Raw genomic sequence first — 27615 nt, 5'->3', positions numbered from 1 at the left:
AATAACATTAAAATTGTAGCATCTCAGAGCAATTGTTTTTGGCTGCTGGGGTCAGTGACCCCCATTTGAAAGCTGGAAAGAGGCAGAAAAGAAAGGTAAATAATTTACAAAAACTATAAAAAATAAATAATGAATCAATGGCAAAGTTACATATGAGTTAAGTTAACACAAAGGTCAGCCACCCCTTTAAAAAAATTAACAAATATATATATATTATAAATCAGCTTCCAGTGTGTGGTAGATAAACCTTCCCTTAAGCTGGCCATAGATGTTGAGATTTTCAAAAGATCCGATCCTCATCGTGAGACCACGATTTTCTCAGAACGATCGTACGAATTGACCATCAACTAAAAAGACCAATTTGCCAGGAAAACAAAGGGGAGCTGCCTGCTTGGCCCTGCAAACATAGATAGATTGCACTGGGGCCGACAAAGATTTTTTTGACCTGGCCAGTCAATTTCCTGACAGATGTCGGCCGAAAAATGGTAAGATGTACGATCGTTCGAATACCACTAACCGCACGATAATTTTGAAGGATTGGTCGGACTTCCCTAAAATCGGTTGTTCGGCAAGAAGAATCGTCGCGTCTATGGGGAGCTTAAAACTTGGAAGGAATTCCTAAGAAGGAACCACAGATTTAGGCCTACTTATCTGCAGACGGGAACATTTCCTCTTATTTCTTTTGAAGGTTTGTCACTTGAAGGTTCTGGCTTTAAAGTCTACTGTGAAAAATCTGTCTTGTCCTGCCAAATTGCAAAGACTAACACAGTGGCAGCCTTGGTGCAGCTGTAGACAGAATGAATCAAATGAATAATGGTGAGTGCTCATTGGGTGATAACCACAAGGGGCAAATGAAAGGCAGCTAATGTTTTCTACAGGTGAACCTGCAGATTAGAGAGGAAGAAACGCAGGGTTTTAGCTCTCCCATGTTCGTGACATAATATGCAAGTCTCAGCTTCGGCACAGAAACTGCCATGAACACAGCTAAGTTAAAATTTCACTACGGGAGAGAATAAAATTTACTCCACACAAGAACAACTTTCTTAGTATAATTTAACCACTGGCATATACTATAAAGAAAGCAGACCCTGGAAACTGGGGGTCTGGACTGTTGGGTCTGCTTTCTCTATACTTGTTAAAGGACAAAGAAATTCCCCGGCCACTCTCCTACCTGCCGTTGTGGATAACGGGACGTCAGCAGCCTCTGCAAGAGATTTTCTATGGCCCTAAGCAATGTTACAACATTGACATTCAAAATGCTAGAGATTTGCACTTCTGCATCAATTACAGTATGAAGGTACATGTCTCCCTATAATACAGTCAATAAATCACTCAATCAATCAAAGTTGCAGTGGGCAGACAATATCACATGCAATCACGTCTGGCTTTCAGTCTGTGATAAGTATTAGGGAAGGGAGAATGTGGCCTTTTCAGGGGCCCTCTTACATAAAAATAGTTTTTCACCTTTCTACTCTAAAGAGCTTAGCTGTCATCTGCTATATAACTTGTGCCTTTTATCAGCTTGAATGACAGCCACCATGGCTACACAGCAGCTTATTTATATATAAAGTAGTCTTTGTGAGAGCAAACATACAGCTTTAAACCAGTGTATGTCACATTTTAACCACTTTGATACAGTGATTAAAATGTTAAAAAGGTGTTACTGTTCCTTTAAGAGACAACAATTGTTAATGTGTCCGCTAAAAAGAAATATCTATAGAAATCATGGGCATTTACAGTATATCTTCTCCTTAAGCATGTCAAGCTTCAACCACAGCCACAAACATGCACATTTCTAAAGACCCAACAAAAGTCCTTTACAAAGATTGTGCAGCATTCACGCGAGTCCCTGCAATAATTACAGCCCATGAGTTACTCATTGCCGTCAATGGCACCTAGCTGTGAGATTTACAGTAAATTAATTGTCATGGCTAAGCCATTTTGATCAAAACACCCTGTGTACCAGAATCCCGAGGAGAAAAGCAAAGCAAATTCTGCCTTGTCTCAGACACTGGGCCAGATTCAATTAGATGAGTTGTGTCAATTACTGACTTATTCAACTCTCATATCAACGCTGCCATAAATCAGCTGTTATTTAGATATACTGGTACAGGTATGGGATCTGTTATCCAAAAACCATTATCCAGAAAGCTCAGCATTTCAGAAAGGCCGTCTCCCATAGACTATAAGAAACAAGGGAAAGTTGTGCTCACCACTATTTTTTAAAAAACCATTAGGCGGGGGTGCAATGAGGCTGTGACCACAAAATACATATAGTCAAACACAAGAGTCCTCTGCACTCAACCCATTATCAATATATTTAAGACAGCGACATTTTGTGCATACTGCTACTAAAAAATGCCTTACCCTTTAAACAAAACAGTGATTGTTTGTCCATATATTGCAATATATTTAAGCTGGCCAACTACGTCAAAGTCATCCCATATCTGGCCAGTCCTACACTCAATTTTTATCTGATTCATTAAGAATTCTATTGCTTCATTATACATTTTACAAAGGGACTAGGTTTTACCTGCAACTTACTAGCTGCTTTCAAAGTAAAACTCCCAAACTTGGCTGCCCTTTTATTAGACACCAGTGGGATCACCTGACTATAGCTGGGAAGGGTGGGAGCTACAACATGGAGCTGGTCACTGCTCCTGTATAAACTATAACAAACAAGGGAAAGTTGTGCTCACCACTATTTTTTAAAAAACCATTAGGCGGGGGTGCAATGAGGCTGTGACCACAAAATACATATAGTCAAACACAAGAGTCCTCTGCACTCAACCCATTATCAATATATTTAAGACAGAGACATTTTGTGCATACTGCTACTAAAAAATGCCTTACCCTTTAAACAACACAGGGATTGTTTGTCCATATATTGCAGTATATTTAAGCTGGCCAACTACGTCAAAGTCATCCCATATCTGGCCAGTCCTACGCTTAATTTTCATCTGATTCATTAAGAATTCTATTGCTTCATTATACATTTTACAAAGGGACTAGGTTTTACCTGCAACTTACTAGCTGCTTTCAAAGTAAACCTCCATACTTGGCTGCCCTTTTATTAGACACCAGTGGGATCACCTGACTATAGTCAGGTGATCCCACTGGTGTCTAATGAAAGGGCAGCCAAGTATGGAGGTTTACTTTGAAAGCAGCTAGTAAGTTGCAGGTAAAACCTAGTCCCTTTGTAAAATGTATAATGAAGCAATAGAATTCTTAATGAATCAGATGAAAATTAAGCGTAGGACTGGCCAGATATGGGATGACTTTAACGTAGTTGGCCAGCTTAAATATATTGCAATATATGGACAAACAATCCCTGTTTTGTTTAAAGGGTAAGGCATTTTTTAGTAGCAGTATGCACAAAATGTCTCTGTCTTAAATATATTGATAATGGGTTGAGTGCAGAGGACTCTTGTGTTTGACGTCTCCCATAGACTCCATTATAATCAAATAATCCAGATTTTTAAAAATGATTTCCTTTTTCTCTGTAATAATAAAACAGTAGCTTGTTCTTGATCCCAACTAAGATATAATTAATCCTTATTGAAAGCAAAACCAGCCTATTGGGTTTATTTAATGTTTCTATGATCTTCTAGTAGACTTACGGTATGAAGATCCAAATTACGGAAAGATCTGTTATCCGAAATACCCCAGGTCCCGAGCATTCTGGATAACAGGTCCCATACCTGTACATGTTTTTCCCCACAAGTACTAATTAAAACAATCGTCTCTTATAATATGCTGGCACCTAATGAGAAGCTTGTTGTTTTCTCAGAGCATTTCCTTGTATTTGTGCCGGAAATGTTCTCTGTAGGTTGAATAACTGCAAAAATATAATTACAGTAAGCTGTTAAAAATTTATTTTATATGGGCATTTTATATTGACACAAAGCCAAATTAGTTACCCCAACTTGCATCTAATGATTAATGTATCAGCAATTATGGTAAAGCAGAAAAAAGCAACAGGACACCTCATTCTCCAAGCATGCCTGCATTCCTCCCAAGATTTACAGAATTACGATTCCTAAAGAATCTCCGACGACTGTATTATACCTACAGAAAAAGCTCTGATTGAAACAAGATGTTGGAAGGAGATGCCAAAAATATTAAGGGCAAAGGAGAATATTAGATGCAAACATTTTAACAGCTCAGTTGCACTTAATTTACAATAAAGCAAGCTAAACATGCCATTTCCTTAAAGACTTGTTTTCACTCTGCACTATGTGGCTGTGTCACCGATATTTCATTGTAAGGAATTTAATTCACTGTTCTGCCTAATAACCCTGCTAAGAAAAACCCTGCCTGGAGATATACAGTCATACATCTGATAAGGAAAGATAAATAAAGCAAAAGTTATATTCCCAGTCACAAAGGCAAAGGTGGGGATGTAAGTTGAAGCTGCTTTAGGGTAGGGGCACACTGGGCAATTCGGGGAGATTTAGTCACCTGGCGACTAATCGCCTCGACTTTGCGGTGACCAATCTCCTTGAACGCCTTCCCTCTGTCTTGCGCCGGCTAAAATGAAAAATCGACTGCGCTAAAGCACAGCCAGCACTGGCAACTTCGGAAAATGAAGCGCCGCATGTGCTTTAGTGCAGGCGATTTTTCATCGCATGATCTTAAGCATTCGGCTACTCCAAACTGTGTATTATTGCCATGAGAACCGCGACATCATGTGATCATTGCGGAAGTCACGGCCGCAGCATCGCGAGATTTGAAACACCCGGTAATTTCAAACTGGCTATTTAAACTTTGCGGTAAGACGCGCTCATTACTTATGCCCCTGACGAAGCCGAAGGTATCGGCGAAACGCGTAGGGCGGGCATAGGTGGACGGTGGAGTGCTTAGCTCCCACGCAGTCCCAACGTAGATAGGCAGGTCTTGCACGGGGGTTAACTGCTTGGAAGGGAGGGATCAGGCGGGTTGTGTACTCCAGGCACATGGAGGGGTAAAAATTTAATTCCACAACAAATAATGATGTCTTTTTGAGACCCCACCTTTTGCTCAACTTGTTTTAAACTACATGTCATTTTTATGGAAACGGTCCAGCACTGCCGACGGATTGGTTGGCTAGTGGGTGTGTGTTTCAGTGAGCGTGTTTTTTAGAATTATAGCAGTAAAAGTTACGTTTTAATTATACTTTGTTACTTTTTTCAGTGTTACCACTTCCTGAACTAGCTTACTTAGTGGCAATTGAAAGGTCACCTACTGCCTATTGGTGTCCTGCTATTCGCCACAATTTTTTGATTTTGATTTTGATTACACTTATGTGTTTAAAGCTTGCAGTGGGGTGGAACACATGTACTGAATTGAGCTCAATCTTTTTCTTGTTTATGAAAGAAGAAGAGCTTGCAAGATTTATAAAATCCCATTTTAATTTAAAGGAGACATTTTGACATTATCCTATATGTCTCCTTTAAGAAACAGACCTAGCACTAGCAATAGTCATGGCAAAAAAAATATTCCTGTATAGATTTATACAGGTATATATATATATATGAACAGGATGTGATATTTGAAATGATACATGAAAGCCGCCACTTACTGACATCAATCTGACTCCAACAGCCTGAGCACTAATAAAGTTAGCTGCATTGGTGTAACTAGATTTTGCTGGGCCCCACAATAAATTCAGTTTAGGGCTCCAATAAATTGGTATCAAGGTATTTTGACATTTGCCTTTTCAGTAAAGCCCTACTGTGCCCCCCCCTGTAACAGCAGGGTCTGCTTCCTTTGTAGTTACACCCCCTAAAAGAAACTTTTTGTGTGCAGTCTAACTATGATTCCAAGAGGTCCAGAGTCTGGCATAACAAAGCTCAAATGTGAGATTCTTCAAAAAAATGATATATGATATATTATTTTGTTGAAGAATCTCACATTTGAGCTTTGTTGCATTTATGCCAAACTGGGGTGAATTAGTGAGTTCTTCACTTTATTTACTTAATTTTGCTACTATATCTCTATATATTTTGGCAGTGCTTATATATTTTTTTGGCGCTCTGCACCATTTTTTTTGAGAATGTCTGGCATACCCCAATACAAGTGATGCACAGCATTTTTATTAGTAGCCTGGAGTCCTTGAGGCCGTAGTGAGGGTGTTCAGTGACTGAGGCTCAGCCAGTATGTCAACACTTTAGGAAACGACTAACCTAAACAAGAAGTTGGCACTCAAGGTTATACATTTATTTTATTCTTGCAGCCAGTAAGTGATTTTCTTAAGTTGCCAGCAGTTCTCATTGCTTTTATCTGGATACCTGAAAATAATGAACTTCATCCATCACTGTTCCTCATCCTTCTTCAATGCTTGTCAAATGGACTGCCTTCACATGGCTGCTTTTTACTTTCCTTTAATTGTAGATTTCTGCAGCCGGCTAACTGAGAGTTTGACAGGCTTTCATTAACAAAATCGTGTTCCTTTCAAATACCCCATACTTGATAAAATAAAATGACCTCCAAGACTGTAACAGGAATAATCATGAGGACAGTTAAATGCGGGCATGCCACCTACTGCTGGGCTATGGACCACAAAGGCATTTGATCAATTCAGGAAGGAAAATGTTGTAAATTTAGCTGCAAGTGACATATTGGTAGATTTCATAGAAGGTTCCATGGCAACAGAATTTAAATGTCACACTCTAAATATAAATGCTGATGATATATATGGGGACTCAGGAAAAGAAACAGCTAATTCCTTTTACCAAACCATGAATTTCACACAATTGCCGCCATGCAGGGGGTAATTATTATCCTGAGCTAGGGTTTTGGCACAGACAATTACAGCTGCTTGCTACAGTGTATATAATATTAGATACTCCAATTGCTCTATCAAGTGTCACCTTTAGATAATTCTTTTTATTACTATGTCACTGTCTGCAACTGCCGGGCAAAAGAACAACAGAGTAGTGATCTTCTGTGGGTTGTCGATAAAGATCACCAGAACATAAAATCAAGATGTCATAAAATTCAGCGCAGTACAAACAACATACCTCCCAGCACATGAAAAATGGAAAGCGGGACAAAAAGAATTGCTGTGCTATGAGCAGAATTTTTCTTTTTGACCATGCCCATTTTATGACTACACCCCCTTGTCCATTTTACAAAATTTGACAGGTTATGACAGGTTTGAACACATTTCTGGGGGTTTTAGGGCAATGTTTTGTGCGTTATAACAGTTTTGCTAATGAAGGTGAAATTGCCCTGTAAGCTGTGAGTCACAGTTCTCCGAAGAGACCTGCTTATCTTAAAAAGTTAGACTTGTATCTTTGGTTATCTTAAACCTAGAAGTTGGGGTGCTGGGACAAAAATATCCTTTGCAAAAGCACTGCTACTGCTACGGGATCAGCTATCTGGAAATCAGTCATCCAGAAAGCTCGGAGATTACGGAAAAGCTGCCTCCCATACAATCGATTTTATCCAAATAATTCACATGGTTAAAAATCGGTAAAGTGTAGTAATTCTTCATGTAAGGAAAACGGTGAGATAATATAAACATTTATAGATGTAGGTCCGCTAGCATATTTTCTAAAGCCAAAACATTTCATAATATTGTTTTAAAATTAAACACACGTGTAGCTTACAGCAAAAGCTCATTATATAGAGAAAAGGCTTATGCAACTGAAAAGAAAACAAATTATATAGGTCCATGTGCCTTTTCCAGGGCTTCCCAATTAACCAACCAGAGAGGATAGTATTGTGCACGTGGGAAGATGTGGGAAGGTGATGCAACTCTCATTGGCAAAATGTCTATTTGCCCACTCCTGTTTTGTTGGAATAATTACATCTAATTATATGTGTACTTTAAAATTATTTAATGATAATTTAACAGCTATGCTGTTATAGGTGCCCAAAGCAATGTATTAACATAATCAAACATTTAATGGCTGTGATGGCTCGTGCTGAGAATAAAGCATGCAAATTGTACATCGGATTCAGCCCTTGGCACTGAACATTCAGTTCATCACAAGTAAATTGGAGACAAATTCAAAAATCCATCTCCACATGCAAAACAGTTTGGAAGGCCAAATATTGAAAATGGAAAGCACTTTATGTTTAATTATTACCATGGGAACGGGTCACCAATGCACAAAGCCTCGGTCACAAAAAAGTGCAGGATTTTTTACAGATAAAACAAGAAAAGTTAAACAAGGAAAATATTGTGTACTACTGAAATGTATTCAAATAAAAATGTATGTGATGTATATGCATTCAATGCCTCTCTTTCTTGATAAAATAAATATTATATATTATAAATACAGGGGTACTGCCAAACAGAGCCTCTTGTAGGCTGTCAGTCCACATAGGGGGCTACCAAATGGCCAATCACAGCACTTATCTTGAGCCACCGAGGAACATTTTTATGCTTGCGTTGCTCCCCAACTCTTTTACATCTAAATGTGTCTCACAGATTTACCCTATAAAACTATAGCATTTTACAAGGAAAATAGGGCAGATATATACATACATACATATATATATATATATATATATATACACACACATACACAGATATATACTGTATACACACACACATACATATTATATATATACACACCACACACACACACATATATATATATATATATATATATGTATATATATATATATATATAGAAAAGTCCTTCGTGATCCGCACTCCACTGAAATCCAAAATGCACCCAGGTGCTACTCATATAAGCATAAGTATATAGGTCCACGAAGCATGAGTGCACACTGGGATTTAATAAAAATATAATTTTATTTGGTTACATTAAAACAGATCAACGTTTCGGTCCGTACCTAGGACCTTTATCAAGATACAAATTGTTTTAAAATGAACCCTTAAATAAGAAAAGGGAAAAGCACTCACCCAACCACGTACAGCCTATAGGATCATGTGATCGGAGAAGACAGAACCAATCACCAAGTAGGTATATTAACCCTTTAGTGTAATTAAAACCACTGTTGTAAAAAATAAATAGAGGAAAATAATAGTACAGAATCACTTTACAGCACAAGTACTAGATTCTATCAACTAGACAACCTGTATTAAGTAGCAGAGTAGAAAATTCATTGTAGCAACATATTTACAATATTCAGGCGTTTTAGAAAATGTTACATGTTATAAAAAAACATCGCACCGAAGTATCCATAAGTAACAAAAGGATAGGGGAATTTCCAGAAACTTAAATAGACTCATCATTGTTTTAGAAAGCAGGTTAATGGACAATTTTCGTTTAAACCTGATGGACTGAGGGTATTTAGGTTTTTTATCCAAAATACCTCCTTTTGTAAGAGGGCATTGGATCGGTCTCCACCCCGTCTCAGGGGTGGGATATGATAGATCCCAATATATTTGAATGTAGGGAGTCTCTGACCCTGTTCAAGATAATGTTTCGCCACCGGCTTAACTGTTTTCCCATCACGAAAAGCTGTACTTATTGCGGATCGATGCGCATCCATCCTCAATCTTAGTGTCAAATCAGTTTTCCCAACATAGGATAAGCCACAGGGACATGTGATCAAATAAATCACATGTGTGGTATTACAGGTAATATGATGTCTAATAGCAAACCTTTTACCTGTGTGGGGATGTAAAAAAGATTGTCCTGGGGACATGAAACGGCATGAAGTACAGGTCGGGCATCTGTAGCAACCTGGCTTATCGTGGGTTAACCAAGTACGTTTAGGACTATTGTAACACAGCACATGGTCATTTTTTACCAATATATCCCGCAAATTGGTGCCCCTTTTATAACACACCTGTGGGGGATTAGGGAGAATTCTGGCCAAATCATTATCAGAATGAATAATATTCCATTGCTTTCTGAAGAATTTACTCATATTCTGTTACAGTGTGTTGACTGTATTTGGTACTGAACACAACACTGGGCTGTTTAGCCCCCCCAATGTCAGGCTGTTGGCAGCGTTTAGTAGCCACCCCTAATGCGTCATGTAGCATCTTATCTGGGTACCCCCTCTCCTTAAATCTGTCCCACATTTCTTTTAACTGCCCATCTCGAACCACCGGGTTCGAGTTGTTTCTCAACACCCTGCAAAATTGTGAAATGGGAAGGGATCTTTTCATCGAAATTGGATGGCTACTTTTGAAATGTAAAAGAACATTTCTGTCGGTCGGTTTGCAGTATAGTGCAAAATCTATATTTGGACCATTTAGAGTAAGGGCAACATCCAGGAAATTGATAGTCAGGGGGTTAATATCAAATGTAAAGCGCACGGGACTCACAAGAGTATTAAGCTCCGCAACCATTTCAACAAACTGTGTCTGCGTACCTCCCCATATTATCAACAAATCGTCGATGTAGCGACGGAAAAATAGCAACTTGTCACCAAATTTCGGTATAATGAACTGTTGCTCGTATTGGTGCATAAATAAATTTGCATAGGCCGGTGCCATGGCCGCACCCATTTCGGTACCTGCGGTTTGCAGGAAAAAATCATTTTCAAACCAAAAATAGTTTAGTGACAATGTTAATTCGAGTAGTTTCACAATAAATGCAATCGGAGGGCCTGAGTATGGAGTATACTGCTCTAGTGATTTTTTTACTGAATTAATGCCTGTGTCGTGGGGAATGATAGTATAGAGGCTCACGACATCCATACTTGCTAAAAAGTATGGACCAGTTGTAGGTAAAGATAAGCCTTTGAGACACTCAAGTAAATGTGGGGTATCCTTCAGATAAGTAGGGGTATTTTGTACTACTGGTTGCAGAATAGTGTCTAAATATATCCCTAAAGGATGGAGAAGAGAATCTCGTCCAGATACAATTGGCCGGCCGGGTGGGTTGGTGAGGCTCTTATGTACCTTGGGTAAGGTATATAAAACTGGACATTTGGGATGTTGCTGCAACAAAAAATCCTTTAATTGTGCATTTATTACCCCTGCTATATATACATGCTTCATTAACTACATCAAATATTGTATTTTTAAAGCGAGAAATCGGGTCACCCTGTAGTTTTACATAAGTATTCGAGTCAGAAAGCAGTTTCACAATATCAGATTTATAGTCACAATAATTCAGCAGAATATATACACATATATACACACACACATATATGTTATAGGAACAGTAACGCCAAAAAATTAAAGTGTTTTAAAGTAATTAAAATGTAATGATTTGTTGCACTGTACTGTTACAACTGGTATGTTTGCTTTAGATACTCTACAATAGTCTATTGCTGCTGTGTAGCCATAGGGGCAGCCATTGAAAGCTGAAAAAGGAGAAAAGGCAAAGGATAATCCAAGTAGATGGGTAAAGAAACCAATCAGCGCAGGTGTACTGCTGCAAGGTGCTTTTATTGAATACACGACATGTTTCGATCTTAAAAGCTCTTTATCAAGTGTGAAAAAATGCTCTGTGGTACATCATTAAATACAATTATAAAACTCCACCCCACACATACATTGGACAAACCAGCTACTGCTGGGAGGGTTTTACAGCCTAGCCAGTCGACAAAACTCCAGTCCATGTTCTCGTTAACACATCAAAGTCCATATCAAAGTTTAATTGAATCCATCCACATTATACACCAAGGTGAATTGTGCACGGGTGTTTTCCCTTTAAAATCAAGTAACAAAAGTTAAAAACAATTAAAAATATTAAACACATGAACCTCAGCACTACCATAAAATGGTCTGCTCAAGAGTTAATTGCCCGAAACTACGTAACTGATTACTTTCCCTAAAGAGAGACTTTTAGTATCAAAATTGCTACATATGTTTCAAACCTACTGCTACAGTAATCTATAACAAAATATCTTGCTGCCAAAGCATCTTACCTAACTGTAGAATTCAGTTCATATTCAGGTAGCACTATCTGTCAAAAAAAGAAGATTTATTAAATTCACCCTACTATAGAAAACAGGCTATACTCCATTTGTCATTCAGACCTAATGGATCCAGCGCACACAGTTTCTTTATCCATATGGCTTCTCTTTGTAAAAGTAATTTCTTGATGTCTCCCCCCCTCCGTGGTCTCTGAATCACATCTAACACCAACCACTTCAGTTGTGACATACTATGTCTATTTTGGTTAAAATGTCGAGACACAGGGGTGTCCGTGTATGTATTTGCCTTAAAGTTTTTTATATTCCCTCTATGTTCTTTTATTCTTTCTTTAATTGCTCTGCATGTCTGCCCAACATAGACTTTGCCACATGGGCATTTCAACATGTACACAACACATTCTGTGTTACACGTGGCAAAATGTTGTAACTTAATATTAAAGCCTTTAGTTGGATGTTGTACTACTCCCCCTTTAATAATCGAATGGCAACAGATGCAATTTAAACAAGGGAAAGTCCCTATATTTGAAGAACTCTTGAAAATCCTATCCATCCTTTTTACCTCCTTTGGTTCTGCGGGGCATAATATGTCTTTTAAAGTAGACCCTCTTTTGTAACTAAACAGTGGTGGTTCCGAACATTTTTTACCCAAATTTTTGTCATTCAGAAGTATTGGCCAAAACCTGTTGATAATACGTTCAATTGCCCTACTTTGTTTGGCATACTTACTTACAAAGGGGATCCTTGGCTGGGTACTTATCCCTTTTTCCTGTGGCCTCTGTGTAAGTAAAACTTCCCTAGATACTTTGCTCACCTCATTAGCTGTATCTACCAGGGATTTTTCTTTATATCCTTTGGCTTTAAATCTGTCCACTAAGGTCCCTGCTGCTTCCCAATAACTTTCCTCACTTGAAGCAATCCTTCTAGCCCTTTGAAATTGACCTTTCGGAATCCCAGTGATACATCTTGGGTAATGGAAGCTGGTAGCTTTTAATAGATTATTTTTGTCCGTAGGTTTCCTATACAGATCTGTAGTCAATGCACCATCCTCTATCCCTATTTTTACGTCAAGAAAATTTATGCTGGTATTTGAGGTCTCTGTCGTAAACTTAATGGTTGGGTGTCCAATATTAGCCTCGGCTATCATTTCGTGGAAGAGGGAAACATCTCCCTTCCATATCACTAATATATCGTCCACATACCTTAAATACAGTTCGATATTAGCACTGTATTTATGTTTAAAAAACAAAGCTTTTTCCAGCATGTGGACGTATAAATTAGCGAAAGAAGGTGCCACCGCAGCACCCATTGACGTACCCTGGCGCTGCCAGTAGTACTCTTCTTCAAATCTGAAATAGTTTTTTTTGAGGACAAGACTGAGGCAGTCTAACAGGAAAAATATTAAATCATTTGGCAAGTTTGTTTCAAGCAGTATTTCTTCTATACACTTTAGACCATCGTCTTGGGGTATAGAGGTATACAGGCTTACGATATCAATACTACACAAACTTACTTCCTTATCCAGTAACGATATTTGATTTAATCGTTTCAGCAAGTCATTGGTATCTTTCAAACAAGTATTGATATTTTGCACTAGTGGCTGTAAGTATGAGTCCACAAACTTTGAGAGTGGTTCTAAGACCGATCCCACACCTGAAACAATAGGACGCCCTGGGGGGTCAATCATTGACTTATGAATTTTTGGTAAAACGTACAGCACTGGAGTACGGGGATGTTCCATCATTAAGTATTCCATCGTGCTTTTCTTGATTGTATCATTATTGAATGCATCTGTCACTAGGTTAGAGACTTCTCTCTGAATATCATAAACAGGGTCCTTGTCAGTTTTTTGATAATGTCCAGGTGTGTTAAGTTGTCTTATTACCTCTCTCTTATAACCATCCTTGTCCATGATGACAATTGCACCTCCCTTATCCGCTTTTTTAATTACAATTTTATCATTATTTTTTAGGGAGTTCAGTGCTAATTTTTCATCATGTGACAAGTTTGTTATATTTTTACCCTGATGGTCCCATAATTTTCTGACTTCATTACTCACCACTTGTTCAAAAGATATCAGAGCCTCACTGTTAATATCTGGCACAAAGGTACTTTTTTTCTTAAATTTATCGGCCCCTAGGGGCAACACAATGGGATTATCAGGAAAACACATTTTCAGTTTCAAAGTACGAATGAATTTATGAAAGTCTATTTCCCAGTCAAGAAAGTCTATTTGATAGGTGGGTACAAAACCTAAGCCATTATTTAAGAGGTTAAGTTCAGAGTGGGTAAGTTCATAAGATGAGATATTAATTACAAGATTGTTTTTTTCTTTTACCTCCTGGATCGTTGCCTGTTTGGATACTGCTCTCTTGGGATCGGTGCGCGTGGGTTCCTTCTTTTTGGCGGGTGTTGTGTGATGTCCTGATCTAAAAAACCCCCTCCACTCACATCACTGCTACTTGAGCGATCTCCTGAATTTCCTCTATAGGAGGTCGGTTGTTCTCTCCTTTGCGTCGCTGGGTAAGGAAGGGAGAAGTTATCCGGGGCCCTTCCTATAGCGTATCCCCTCCTTGGTCTTCCGCTTCGATGTGGAGGTGAGTAGTATGCTGATTGTTGCCTGCTCCGCTCCTCACGCCAGCTGTAAACTTGATTCTGCCTGTAATCTTGTGCGTCACGGTCAAACTTGCTCTGCTTGCGCACTGAGATGGACTCACGATATCGGTGCAGCGTTTCCTCGTGGTCTCGCAAGATGGCCGCCAGCTGGTCCGCCCCTTTCTCTCTTTGGATCTCCTCTTTTACATCTGATAGGCTCTTTCGGATCGTGGACACCTTAACTTGTAAGCGCTCGATAGTTAACACTATAAGATCCAAACTGCACTTGTTACAAATTTCCTGCCACCTTTGTTTAAGCACGGGATCATCAGCGCACAGATTAGGTTTCAGGTCCACTCTCAGCCCTCTTGGAATCCGCTTGTTTCTCACATACTGGGCTAACGAAGTTATATGCAAATTCAGGCCAATTTCTTTTTTTTGCAGATTAAGTAGTTCTCTCTTAACATCACGTACATTAGTAGTACCACTAAGGGGGATATCTCCCTCCTCGATTTCACTTAAAATCCGTTGGATCTCTGCATCACTATATGCAAAAGTATTGGCACCCAATTGTTCCGAGCTCTGCTCTGGGTCACTCATATTAACCTTATTTCAGGCTTTCAGGGTATTACCAGCAGTGGATGGATAATAGCAAAAGTCACATAAACTGGTATATTTACCCTTGTTGTATATTTCTGGTCTCCAAACCCTTGTTTCCATCCAAAACAACGTATTCAGTCAATCCAAGTAGATGGGTAAAGAAACCAATCAGCGCAGGTGTACTGCTGCAAGGTGCTTTTATTGAATACACGACATGTTTCGAGCTTAAAAGCTCTTTATCAAGTGTGAAAAAATGCTCTGTGGTACATCATTAAATACAATTATAAAACTCCACCCCACACATACATTGGACAAACCAGCTACTGCTGGGAGGGTTTTACAGCCTAGCCAGTCGACAAAACTCCAGTCCATGTTCTCGTTAACACATCAAAGTCCATATCAAAGTTTAATTGAATCCATCCACATTATACACCAAGGTGAATTGTGCACGGGTGTTTTTCAAAAGGCAAAGGATACACAGCAGATAAACTCTGTAATATACATACAATGGGATTCTTCAGAGCTATCTACTGAGTATCCTGTGTTTTAAAGCTGCCCACATGGCTACACAGCAGCTTGTTATATAAACTATAGATATGTTGGATGGCAACAGTACATCATATTGTAATTCCTTTGAAAAAAACGTTAATTTTTTGGCGTTACTGTTCTTTTAAGCAGAAAGCATATATTAGATTTTGTTAATCATTAAAAATGAGTTACTTATTAAAAAAAAATCCAAAAAGCATCGGTATCACAACTGTTTTGTGTTCACATTCAACCAATTAAAACTATTTCCCAGGTCGACTGCATTCTTCTGCATCTATGTCACCTTTCTGCATGTGCAGCTGAATTGTAAACCAAGCTGTTCTTGTGTTCTCTGCCCATCAGTCCATGGCGATCTTGCACAATAATGTACTTCAGGGAACACTGTACTAACTAGCTGAGGATTTGGAAAATGCTGAAAATGTTTTCCTTGCTAAGGGTTTCCTCTTAACTGAGAGACACTTTAAATTCTCAATAATATTGAGCAAGCATAACTGCATGCACTGTAAAGCAAAGAGCTTAACATGAGAGGGAACAGTTGAATGATATGAATGTGAACAGAAGTATGAGAAATGCCTAATAACTGGGGTCCAGGCACATTAAAAAATATCAGTGATTAAAGGGGACGCAAGTAAAAACCAAGGCTCAAAATCTGTTGTTATGAACAACTATACTACCGTACAGGTTGCACACAATGTGCTTACCCCACATATCATAAACTCATACAGCAACTAAGGGTTAAAGGAAAACTAAAGCTTAACTAAAGAAGTAGATAGAAATGTTGTATATTATATTTTGGGCTTCTGTACCAGACCAAGAAAACCACAGCCTTATCAGGGTCTGTGTCTCCAAAGATGCCCCAGTAGCTCCCCATCTTCTTTTCTGCTGATTCACTGCACATGCTCTGTGCTGCTGTCACTTACTGAGCTTAGGGACCCACTCACAATATACAGTACACAGTCCTATTCAAGCCCTCTCCTATTCATATTTCAATCTGTAGGGTAATTTGGACCCTAGCAGCTAGGCAGCTGCTAAAATTATTAACTGTAGCGCTGCAGAATAAAAACTTAAATAACTAAAAAAAACAAATAATAAGAACCAATTGCAAATCGTCTCAGAATCTCACTTTCCACACCATGCTAAAAGTTCATTTAAAGGCGAACAATTCCTTCAAGCCAAAGATTCAGGTGCACCTCAAATTCATGATCTATTAAATCAAAATCTATAAACTTCCAAGCACCAATAGATTTAATAACCCTTATTGTGCCATTTTACATTTTCAGGTAGGAGCATGCAAGACATGAAAACAAATATTAAAGGAAACCTATACCCCCCAAACATTGTAGGTCTCTATTAAAAGATACTGAGTAAAACAGCTCATGTGTAAAACCCTGCTTCATTTAAATGAACCATTATCATAATAATATACTTTTTTAGTAGTATGTGCCATTGGGTAATCATAAATAGAAAATTGCCATTTTAAAAAATAAGGGCCGTCCCCTGAGATCGTACGATTCACTGTGCACACATACAAACCACATGTTAGGTCACATGAGCCAATTAACAGACAGAGTTCTGCCTTTTGCTTCCTCACTTCTTCCTGTTACAGTTAGTGTTATAGTATTTCTGGTCAGGTGATCTCTGAGGCAGCACAGATAGAGTCACGAAATGGTGGCTCAAGGCAAGAGATGTAAAAGGGCAATATTTATGTGAATATATATTCCAGTTTGGTAAGATTCTTTAATATGTCATTCAATTTGATATAAACTATCTGTTGCTTAAGTATTCATTTTGGGGGTATAGTTTTCCTTTAACCAAATTTTAGGCTGAATACACATAGCAGTTTCCAAGACCTAGACATGCATCAAAAGGGAACACACATTCAAATGAGCATAAAAAATACCTGCATGTGTATTTGTTAATGGCCTTTATGCACATGCCAGCCAGACTTTCATGAACTGAGTTGTTTGCCTTCTTTTGTAACATCTCACAATTAGCCTGTCTAGAGGCAGGGGCTAGTAAACATCCTTTGAGATATAGGGGCAAATTTACTAAAGGACGCAGTGACTAATGCGGGCGAAAATTCACCCATGAGACGTCATTTCGGTACTTCACCGATTTACTAACGGTCGCTGGCGTAACTTCGCTAGCGAAGGAGATAGACTCTAGCGGTACTTCGCTCCCTAACGCCTGGCGAATGGACGTAACTACGCAAATTCACTAGGATGCGGATTTTACTGAGCGTTACCTCTTGCGCCAGACTTGCCTTCGCCACCTCAGACCAGGCGAACTGCAATAGAGTAGATATGAGTTATTCAAAAAATAGTTGAAATTTTTTTAAGTCCCAAAAAACGCTAGAGTATTTTCCTTTTTCAGGGTGATAGGCTGAAAAAGAGCGTAAATGTTTTTTTGGGGTAACCAGCTTCTTCACTACATTTCATAACATATGGCACATAAACTATACACTGGGCTCATGTGTAGGGCAATATAACAACTGTTTTCTTTTATTAAGGTTTCCCGGGCTTGTGTAGTGTAATGTATTTGCAGCAACATATACGTCCATAGAACTTTAACTTCCTGTCATATGCAAATTAGGTAACGCTAGCATAACTCCCCTTTGCTTGGTGCAGTAACACAAGCGCTCAGCGTCCTGGATGCAACTTCGGATTTTAGTGAATTAGCGTTGTCCTGTCAAATCTACGCCTGTCGAAGTGTTGCGATGTGAGTGAAGCCGTCGCTGGTGAATTTTCGGAGGTAAGTAAATTTGCCCCATAGGGTGAACTTAAATTACAAGTATAGGATCCGTTATCCGGAAAAACGCTATCTGGAAAGCTCTGAATTACAGAATGACCGTCTCCCATAGACTGCATTCTATTCAAATATTCAAAAATGTATTTTTTCTCTGTAATAATAAAACAGTAACTTGTACTTGATCCAAACTAAGAAATAATTAATCCTTATTGGGAACAAAACCAGCCTATTGGGTTTATTTAATGTTAACATGATTTTCTAGTAGACTAAATTATATGAAGATCCGAATTACAGAAGACCAAAGGTCCCAAGCATTCTGGATAACAGGTCCCTGCTAGTACTGACTGTATTGCTGAGTAAGACAGAACCACTAACTAGTTCAAGGATGTAAACTGCAAATACCGTACCATCCTCTGTATGCAGGAGTAGCTCACTGAGCATTTAATTTCATAGGTAACAGCTAAATAAATAAATAAAAAAGCTGTATTAAAAAAAAAATACTCTCCAAACACACAGATTAGGAAAACGCTGACTAGGATTAGTGAATACATATCCCCCGCTGCTCCTCCAACTCAGAAACCATGGTAAGCAGATTAGTAATTAGTAAAAAGTGCAATCTCTGCAGAAGGTTTCCTTCCCGGCAGAGCACACATCCCATTGTGAGAACATGTTCCATCGGGCAGGCCAGCCTGAAACACCTGAAACCTAGGAACACATTCCTTTAGTGCCACTTTAAAGAAGCGATTTACCTTTAAGATGACTTTTAGAATTTTAGAGAATGGCTAATTCTAAGCAACTTTTAACCTGCCCTTCATTTTTTTTTTATATATAGTTTTTGAATTATATGCCGCCGCCTTCCCACTCTTTCCATCTTTCAATTGGGGGTCATTGACTCCATCTAAAAAATCAAATGTTATGTAAGGCTACAATTTTATCGTTATTGCTACTATGTATTACTCATTTTTCTATTAAGGCCTCTCCTGTTCACAGGGCCGCCATCAGGGGGGGACAGGTGTCCGGGGCCTGGCAGTGCTGCACTTTTTGAAGAGCCGAGCACCCCTTGACCACTCTGCAGCCGTGCCTCTGCTTGTGAAGTCCCTAAGAGGCAGAATGTGCAGGTGCTGAACATACGAAGTCCTAAGCGGCGGAAACACCCGAAGTCACGAAAGGAGCCGACACTGAAGTCCTGAAGCGGCGAAAAGACCCTAAGTAACGAAAACAGCTATAAATGAAGTCCTAAAGCCACGCGTTCAATTCTACTGACACCAATTTGGGTTTTTTTTTAATCCCCTGGCCACCAATCTTTTATTTTAATAATCTATAGGCCCCTGCCACCAATTTTTTAAAAAAAAATTTTTATGGGGCCCCAATTTTTTTTTAACTTGTAAGGGGGGGCCCTGGTGCAAAGGTTTTTTCAAAAAATAATTTTTGGTGCTCCAATTTTTTTTTAACTTCTAAGGGGGGCCCTGGCGCCAATGTTTTTTAAAAAAAAACTTATGGGGGGCCCTGGTGCCAATGTTTTTTTTTTTTTTACCTTATGAGGGGGCCCTGACCATCAATATGTGTGGGGGGTTACTTTTTTAGCGCTGATGTCTGCGTGGTCTTTTAATTTTCATTTCTAATGGCGGCCCTGCCTGTTCATATTCCAGTCTATAATCAAATCAATGCATGGTTGTTAGGGTCATTTGCCCCCAAACCACTAGATTGCTGAAATTACAAACTGGAGAGCTGCTGAATAAAAAGTTAAATAACTCAAAAACCAATTGCAAATTGTGTCAGAATATCACTCTCTTCATCATACTAAAAAGTTTATTTTAAGGTGAACAACCCCCTTTAGGGTAAGGTCACACCTGGGGAGATTTAGTCGCCGTATTACTAATCGCCTCTTCTTTGGGGCGACTAATCTCGAATGAGAAATCGCCTGCGGCATAGCACTTGCGACGCTTAGTTTTCCGAAGTCGCCCGACTTTGGAAAACGAAGCACCACAAGTGCAATGCCGCAGTTAGGGGAGAAGAGGCGATTAGTAGCCCGGCGACTAAATCTCCTCAAATCTCCAGGTGTAACTTTACCCTTAAGGCAAGAAAACAAATTTAACGGAGCACTGAAAGGGCTGTTTTCAGTGTATAGTCTTTGCTAGAGAACAGCTAGTTTTATTTTACATTGTTTCAAAGGTACTTGTAGTCAGAACCAGCAGTGCATTAGCAGTTACATTTACAAATAAGTGAAATCATGAGTTAAAAATATTCACTGTATAGTGGAAAGTTGTTTAGAATTAAAATGTTAGGGTTTTGACTGTGGTTTCCCTACTGCAGGAATTTATGCAGCAATAAATATGCCTCTAATACAGTAGAACCCCCATTTTACATTGTTGTTTTGTGGTCCCACCTATATATTATGCATAATACATTTCCCTGATTTTACATCATTTTTTGGTCCACTGAAAAATGTAAAATGGGGGTTCTACTGTATATAGTTTCGATAAATTTGTTAAAATTAGCAGCACCCCTTACAAATATATGGTTACATTTGCATACCTCCCAAAAATCCTGTTTTCAGTGGGACAGTTCTGCTTTTGACAGCTCAACCCGCAGTCCCGCGTTTGTACTGAACAGTCCCGACTTTCTTTGCACTGAACAGTCAGAAAAAGAAACAAAGTTTCTAGCTTAATTGGCTTTTGGCAGAGAGCCCAGAACAGCCACTAGGTGCAACTTAGATACTTTGTAACAATTTTGAGATAAGCAAATAAGTACTTGTAACAATTTAGATAATGAGGTCCCTTGGGAGAAGTTAGACTCACAGCTTAAAGGGCAATTCACCTTTATTAGCAAAACTGTACACTGGAAAAAAAACACAGAAATATGTTCAAACTTTCATAACCTGCCAAATGTTGTAAAATGACCATGGTAATTAGGGGGTGTGCCCACAAAAATGGGTGTGGTCAAAACATATGCCACACTATATTTATAAAATACTCCATTTCAAGCAAATAATTGTAATTTTGTTAAAACAATTTCCTTATTGTGATCATTTTGTGATAAGAAAACAGTTCCTTAAATTCACATCAGTGGCAAAACAATCTTGTTGTTTAAATCATTTTTAGCAGCCTTATCTGGAAAACCCCAGGTCCAAAGCATTCTGCATAACAGATCCAATATCTCTATTGTTAGAGAATTCTAGCTAAGGAAAAAGGGGCAATATGGTTCCCCAGCGCCACTAAAGTTGTTCCCAGGTATCACTTGCACAGCTCTGAGTAAATGCATTCATAATACAGGACTTGCTTCAGTGCCCAACTTGTATAGGGAAAAGCTGGGGCAGGGATAACGATGCCAGTACCTTGGGGGGAAAGATCATTTAAAAGAACCAGTACCACAAAAAATGAAAGCATTTCACAAGCATTTAGACATGTGTTATGTAACAAATGGCACTAAGTTTTCAGGTAGCATTTAACAGCAAACATCTTATTGGTTGCTATAGGTTACTGTTCCTGGGCAAACGTAGCTCCTTTTAATAAATATGGGTACATGTATTATTAAGGTGGCCATAGACGTAACAATTACGATCTTTCTTGGAAAAGATCTTTCCAAGAAAGATCGTTCGTTTCAATACACACGTGTAGAGCTGAACCATCAGATATACAGGTAGAAACAATAGAAATTTGTACCTGTACCTAATGATTCAGCAATGGCCGATGTTTGGGTGCCTCAATCAAAATTTTCAACGAGCCGACCAAGTCTTCTGCCAATATCTGTTGGCTCTTTTTCCACCATACACACACCAAATATCGTACGAAAATTTGCTTTGTACGATATTATCTTGCGTCTATGGCCACCTTTACCCACCACTTGAAAAAATTGCATATTTTGCTTCAGAAACTACTATAACTTATATGAAGAGACTGCTGTGTAGCCATGAGGACAACCATTCAAGGTGAAACAGCGCTAAAAGTCACAGATAAAATGGCAGATAATAGCTCTGTATAATACAATGGTTTTTGCTCTTACACAGTAAAGCTGTATAAACGCAGGTGATTTGGGCCTTTCAGACCAAGTTTGCAGCTTATCTGTGTGTGTATGGGACCTGTCAGATGCCTATCCCACAGATATCTGGACAGCTCTTAAAGGAACGCATCAGCTTGTTGATGCAGTTCTCTCCTGATGCCATATATTGCCAACTACTATCATCCAAGTGTTTCTCCCTCAGCTGAAAAAATAGGATCAGCCCGATATCAGCCAGAACAAGGTGGTCATATTTGGCAAAGATTTTGTCTTTAGCAGACCTCGCCAAACAAGCGGATCTTAAGGTTTATGGTCACCTTTAGATAATTAGGAATAATGTGTGGCTCTCTAAAGTATCACAGAACACCTCTCTCATATAAAATAAGATGTTTCTTGCTAAACTAGTTTATTTGTAGGAGCTCAATCTGCAAATCCCTTTAGGAAGCAGATTCACTAAAGCAGGGATCCCCAACCTTTTGAAGCCGTGAGCAACATTTAGAAGTAAAAGGAGTTGGGGAGCAACACTAGCATGAAAAATGTTCTTGGGTACCAAATAAGTGCTGTGATTGGCCATTTAGTAGCCTCTATGTGGATTGTCAACCTACATTGAGGCTCTGTTTGGCAGTACACCTGGTTTTTACAACTAAAACTTGCCTCCAAGCCCGGAATACAAAAATAAGCTCCTGCTTTAAGGCCACGGAGAGCAACATACAAGGGGTTGGAGAGCAACATGTTGCTCACGAGCTACTGGTTGGGGACCACTGCACTAAAGGGTGAAGTGGCTGTTGCTAGCGACAATTTGCCAGAGATACAATCCGCAGGGACATCACCAATTTACTTACAGGCGGAGACGACATTTCGCACGATATCGCCAGGCAACTTTTCGCTCTGTCGAAAGGTCGTAACTTCGCAAATTCACTAAGATGAGAATTTTACTGAATGTTACCTCTTTCGCCAGAGTTTACTTTGCCACCTCAGACCAGGCGAACTGATAAAACAAGTTACATCTTCCTCAATCTATTAAAGTTGTAAAAAAAAAAACACTTTTTTTTTTAAATATCGGGATTGCCTTCAAAAGTTCTAACTATTAAAAATGTATGCGTGAGGAATTTTTTAAAATTAAATTTGAGGGGCATGCCACATTTGTTTAAGGGTGGCCTCATGTCTAGGGTATTAGACTTGTTTAATAAAGTGGCCACTTTTGCACCAACATTACTATTAAAGCCATCCATAAAACTTTAATATACCTCCGTATTCAAATCAACCTAAACGCAAGAGTGCTAGTGAAGTTTCACTAGGCAAAAATGAACGCTAGCAAAAAATCCCTATGAAATGCTCGCCCAGCCGTAGTAGCGCTAGCGAAAAGTTGCCAGCGTTTGGCAGCTGAGATACATCTTCGCATTTTAGTGAATTAGTGTAGTGGTAACAAATTTGCGTCTGGCGAATTTGTGCAAGCTATGGTGAAGCGGTCACAAATCATTCCTCGCTAGCAGCGCCGGCCATTCAGTGAAGGGAACGCTAATATTAATATCAATCCGGCTTTATTGTATCACACAGTGCAGAGTTATGTTCACAGTGGGTACGCTGTTGCAAAACCTACGCGTTTCGTGTCTACGTGATCGACACTTCCCCAGGGTTACATACAGGGTTATGATGAAGCGGTCGCTGGTGAAAATTCGCCTGAACTTAAATCGTAGCCCCCAGCCTGCCTTAGTTGCCTCAAACCACACAGGTGCTACTATTTACATTTCTGTTCAGACAGACTGCTAAATTTGCATATATTAAATATAATGAAAAGAAATTACACTAAAATCAAATGAATGTTGCCTATGCCACCTGGATATACAGCCGGTAAATCTCATGTACCCTGCAAAAAAAAAAAAAACAGTTGTGCAGATGATAATGACAGCAGACGGTTTCCTGGCCCATTCTTTCCTTCTGCTATTTATTTCATGCTCGAGAAGAAGAAAAACAAAGACAAACGTTACTAAAAATGACCAGTGACCACGCAGGGGTGAGCGAGGATCAGAAGGCAATTCACACCCCTGGCTTAATGCTCATGTTAACATTTATAATAGGATGCGGCAATTGTCACAAAGGGGTGCAAAATTCAGTAATGACAGCCCCGCTGCAGACTCTGCCAGAGACAAAAGGTTCCTAATGGACTTTCTGACAAATTAGCAGATGTTCTCAGTGAGAAACCCATCCTGTGCTCTCTGCACCCGCATTCTGCCACTTGGCTTCCTTGTTCCTTCTCCTTTTCTCAGAGTGGTAACAGTTCAGTAAGGTTATAGGAGACACAGGGGTGTGCAACCTTATCAACCAACAACATTTATCCTTTATTGAATAGGGTTTGCTTATTGTTAGAGAATGCCATGCAGCCACCTATATGTATGCATATATGTACATGTTGAAGCTTTGCAGTCACCTTATATCAGTGATTTCCAAGTTTTGTTTCCCATATAGTTATGAGAATAGCAAGAACAGAGTAGCAACTAATCAGCAGGCAGCACTTACTGGTCAGCTGTTTGAAAGGAATAATTTTATGGTTTCTATGAATTACTAGACATGGGCTATTATTGTGCCTGTGATTACATTACACTGCAGACTTTAAAGGAGAAACAAACCCTTTGCCAAAAAAATCCTACCCCCCTACCCTACGTAGATCCCCCTCCCCGTTAGCCTAGCTGCCCACAGCCCCCGGGGAAAAGCCCCTATCTTTTTACTTACCCCTCATGCAGATTCAGGGATCGCAGTTCACCGCAGCCATCTTCCGGGTCTTTGGTAAGCTGAGATGGAGACAACTGCGCATTCGCCGAAATAGATGGAAATTGCCGAAGCAACGGAAGAAGACACAAAGACCCGGAAGATGCGACTCTGCTCCGAGGGGTAAGTAAAAAGTTTGGGGCATTTCCCAGGGGGGAAGCTAGGCTGGGGGGGGGGAGCGGAAGGGGGGTCTAAGTGGGGTGGGGGGGGGGGGGTTTGGTAAAGGGTTTGTTTCTCCTTTACCAGAATGGGAACACCAACAAATTTAAGTGTTTTAAAAGAAAGACAATATAATATTAATAATGAATTATATTTGCTTCAGAAAAACAACTATACTTTATATAAACAAGCTGCTGTGTAGCCATGGGGGGCAGCATTCAAACACAAGATACATAGTAGATAACAGATAAGTACTGAAGAATCTCATTGTATACTACAGAGCTGTTACCTGATGTGTATCCTGTGCCTTTTCTCCTTTTTCAGCTTTGAATGGCTGCCCCCATGGCTACACAGCAGCTTCTTTATATAAACTATAGTAGAGCTTCTGAAGCAAATACACCAGTTTCACCAGTGCAGCACAACAATACATTATAGTTTCATTACTTTAGGACACTTTCTTTTTTTGGTTTTACTGTTCTTTTAAGGCCACAAATTATGGAAAAGTCCCAGATCGCAAGCATTCCTATTATAGACACCATACCTGTAACACACTGCTTTTGTGAGATATAAGATTCAATAGCAACACTAAGGACTCTTTATTAGGATTTTATTATTACAATTAATGTTTTTTCCCAGATTTCCTATATACAAAAACATATGCACAGGTATAGGTTTGTGCTTTTAAACTATTATTAACTGTCTAACTGCCAGCACACCCACCCATCTCTGGGATATAGGAGACTAGCTAGCAACATACAATATTTATAGAGAACCGTGGACTTGCACTCTGTAACTTGGTTTCAGAGTACAAGTCCATGGTTGGGGCCATTTCTAAGTACAGGTTAGGAGTCAAAGAGTTAAGGATCATACAAAATGTTACTGACAGATGCTTATAATGCAGCCTTTAGTACTTGCATATACAACATTGCCCAGTGACGTCTGGGCCAGCATATTAATGTTTCTATGGAAACAACAAAACATGCTCTGTATGCTAATTTACCACCTTTTTAATTTCAATATTAATATTTGACATTTGAGGACAGTGAACATCAGAATAAAGAGCTGCCATAATATCACGAAAAATCAGCTGAGTTTACTTGCTTCTAAGAAGGGACTGTGACTGTGGGATAGCAGGTATAGTAGGGAGAGATGGTGCCTATAGTAACAGTGGGATAATAGTCTCTGGGAAGGGACTGTGACTGTGGGATAGCAGGTATAGTAGGGAGAGATGGTGCCTATAGTAACAGTGGGATAATAGTCTCTGGGAAGGGACTGTGACTGTGGGATAGCAGGTATAGTAGGGAGAGATGGTGCCTATAGTAACAGTGGGATAATAGTCTCTGGGAAGGGACTGTGACTGTGGGATAGCAGGTATAGTAGGGAGAGATGGTGTCTATAGTAACAGTGGGATAATAGTCTCTGGGAAGGGACTGTGACTGTGGGAAAGCAGGTATAGTAGGGAGAGATGGTGCCTATAGTAACAGTGGATAATAGTCTCTGGGAAGGGAGTGTGACTGTGGGGTAGCAGGTATAGTAGGGAGAGATGGTGCCTATAGTAACAGTGGATAATAGTCTCTGGGAAGGGAGTGTGACTGTGGGATAGCAGGGATAGTAGGGAGAGATGGTGTCTATAGTAGCAGTGGGATAATAGTCTCTGGAAATGGACTGTAGCTGTGGGATAGCAGGTATAGTAGGGAAAGATGGTACCTATAGTAACAGTGGGATAATAGTCTCTGGGAAGGGACTGTGACTGTGGGATAGCAGGTATAGTAGGGAGAGATGGTGCCTATAGTAACAGTGGATAATAGTCTCTGGGAAGGGAGTGTGACTGTGGGATAGCAGGTATAGTAGGGAGAGATGGTGCCTATAGTAACAGTGGGATAATAGTCTCTGGGAAGGGAGTGTGACTGTGGGATAGCAGGTATAGTAGGGAGAGATGGTGCCTATAGTAACAGTGGGATAATAGTCTCTGGGAAGGGACTGTGACTGTGGGATAGCAGGTATAGTAGGGAGAGATGGTGCCTATAGTAACAGTGGGATAATAGTCTCTGGGAAGGGAGTGTGACTGTGGGATAGCAGGGATAGTAGGGAGAGATGGTGTCTATAGTAGCAGTGGGATAATAGTCTCTGGAAATGGACTGTAGCTGTGGGATAGCAGGTATAGTAGGGAAAGATGGTACCTATAGTAACAGTGGGATAATAGTCTCTGGGAAGGGACTGTGACTGTGGGATAGCAGGTATAGTAGGGAGAGATGGTGCCTATAGTAACAGTGGATAATAGTCTCTGGGAAGGGAGTGTGACTGTGGGATAGCAGGTATAGTAGGGAGAGATGGTGCCTATAGTAACAGTGGGATAATAGTCTCTGGGAAGGGAGTGTGACTGTGGGATAGCAGGTATAGTAGGGAGAG

The 27615-nt window shown here is 39.6% G+C and overlaps 1 protein-coding gene across 4 annotated transcripts in view; it reads right to left on the bottom strand.

The window, feature by feature from the left end:
- iqgap2.S (IQ motif containing GTPase activating protein 2 S homeolog) overlaps positions 1-27615 on the bottom strand; it is a 180809-nt gene that overhangs the window by 134846 nt on the left and 18348 nt on the right. Inside the window, exons 1-2 of one of the 4 annotated variants that reach the window (XM_041573945.1) lie at positions 14135-15446; positions 11791-11828 (exon numbers count right to left, since the gene is read on the bottom strand). The gene's annotated coding sequence lies outside the window, so the exon portion shown is untranslated. 4 annotated transcript variants of the gene reach the window in all.

The sequence above is a fragment of the Xenopus laevis genome, chromosome 1S (assembly GCF_017654675.1).
Source record: "Xenopus laevis strain J_2021 chromosome 1S, Xenopus_laevis_v10.1, whole genome shotgun sequence".
NCBI lineage: Eukaryota > Metazoa > Chordata > Amphibia > Anura > Pipidae > Xenopus > Xenopus laevis.
Note: the sequence above shows the minus strand (reverse complement) of the source record. Positions and strands in the feature narration are given on the sequence as shown.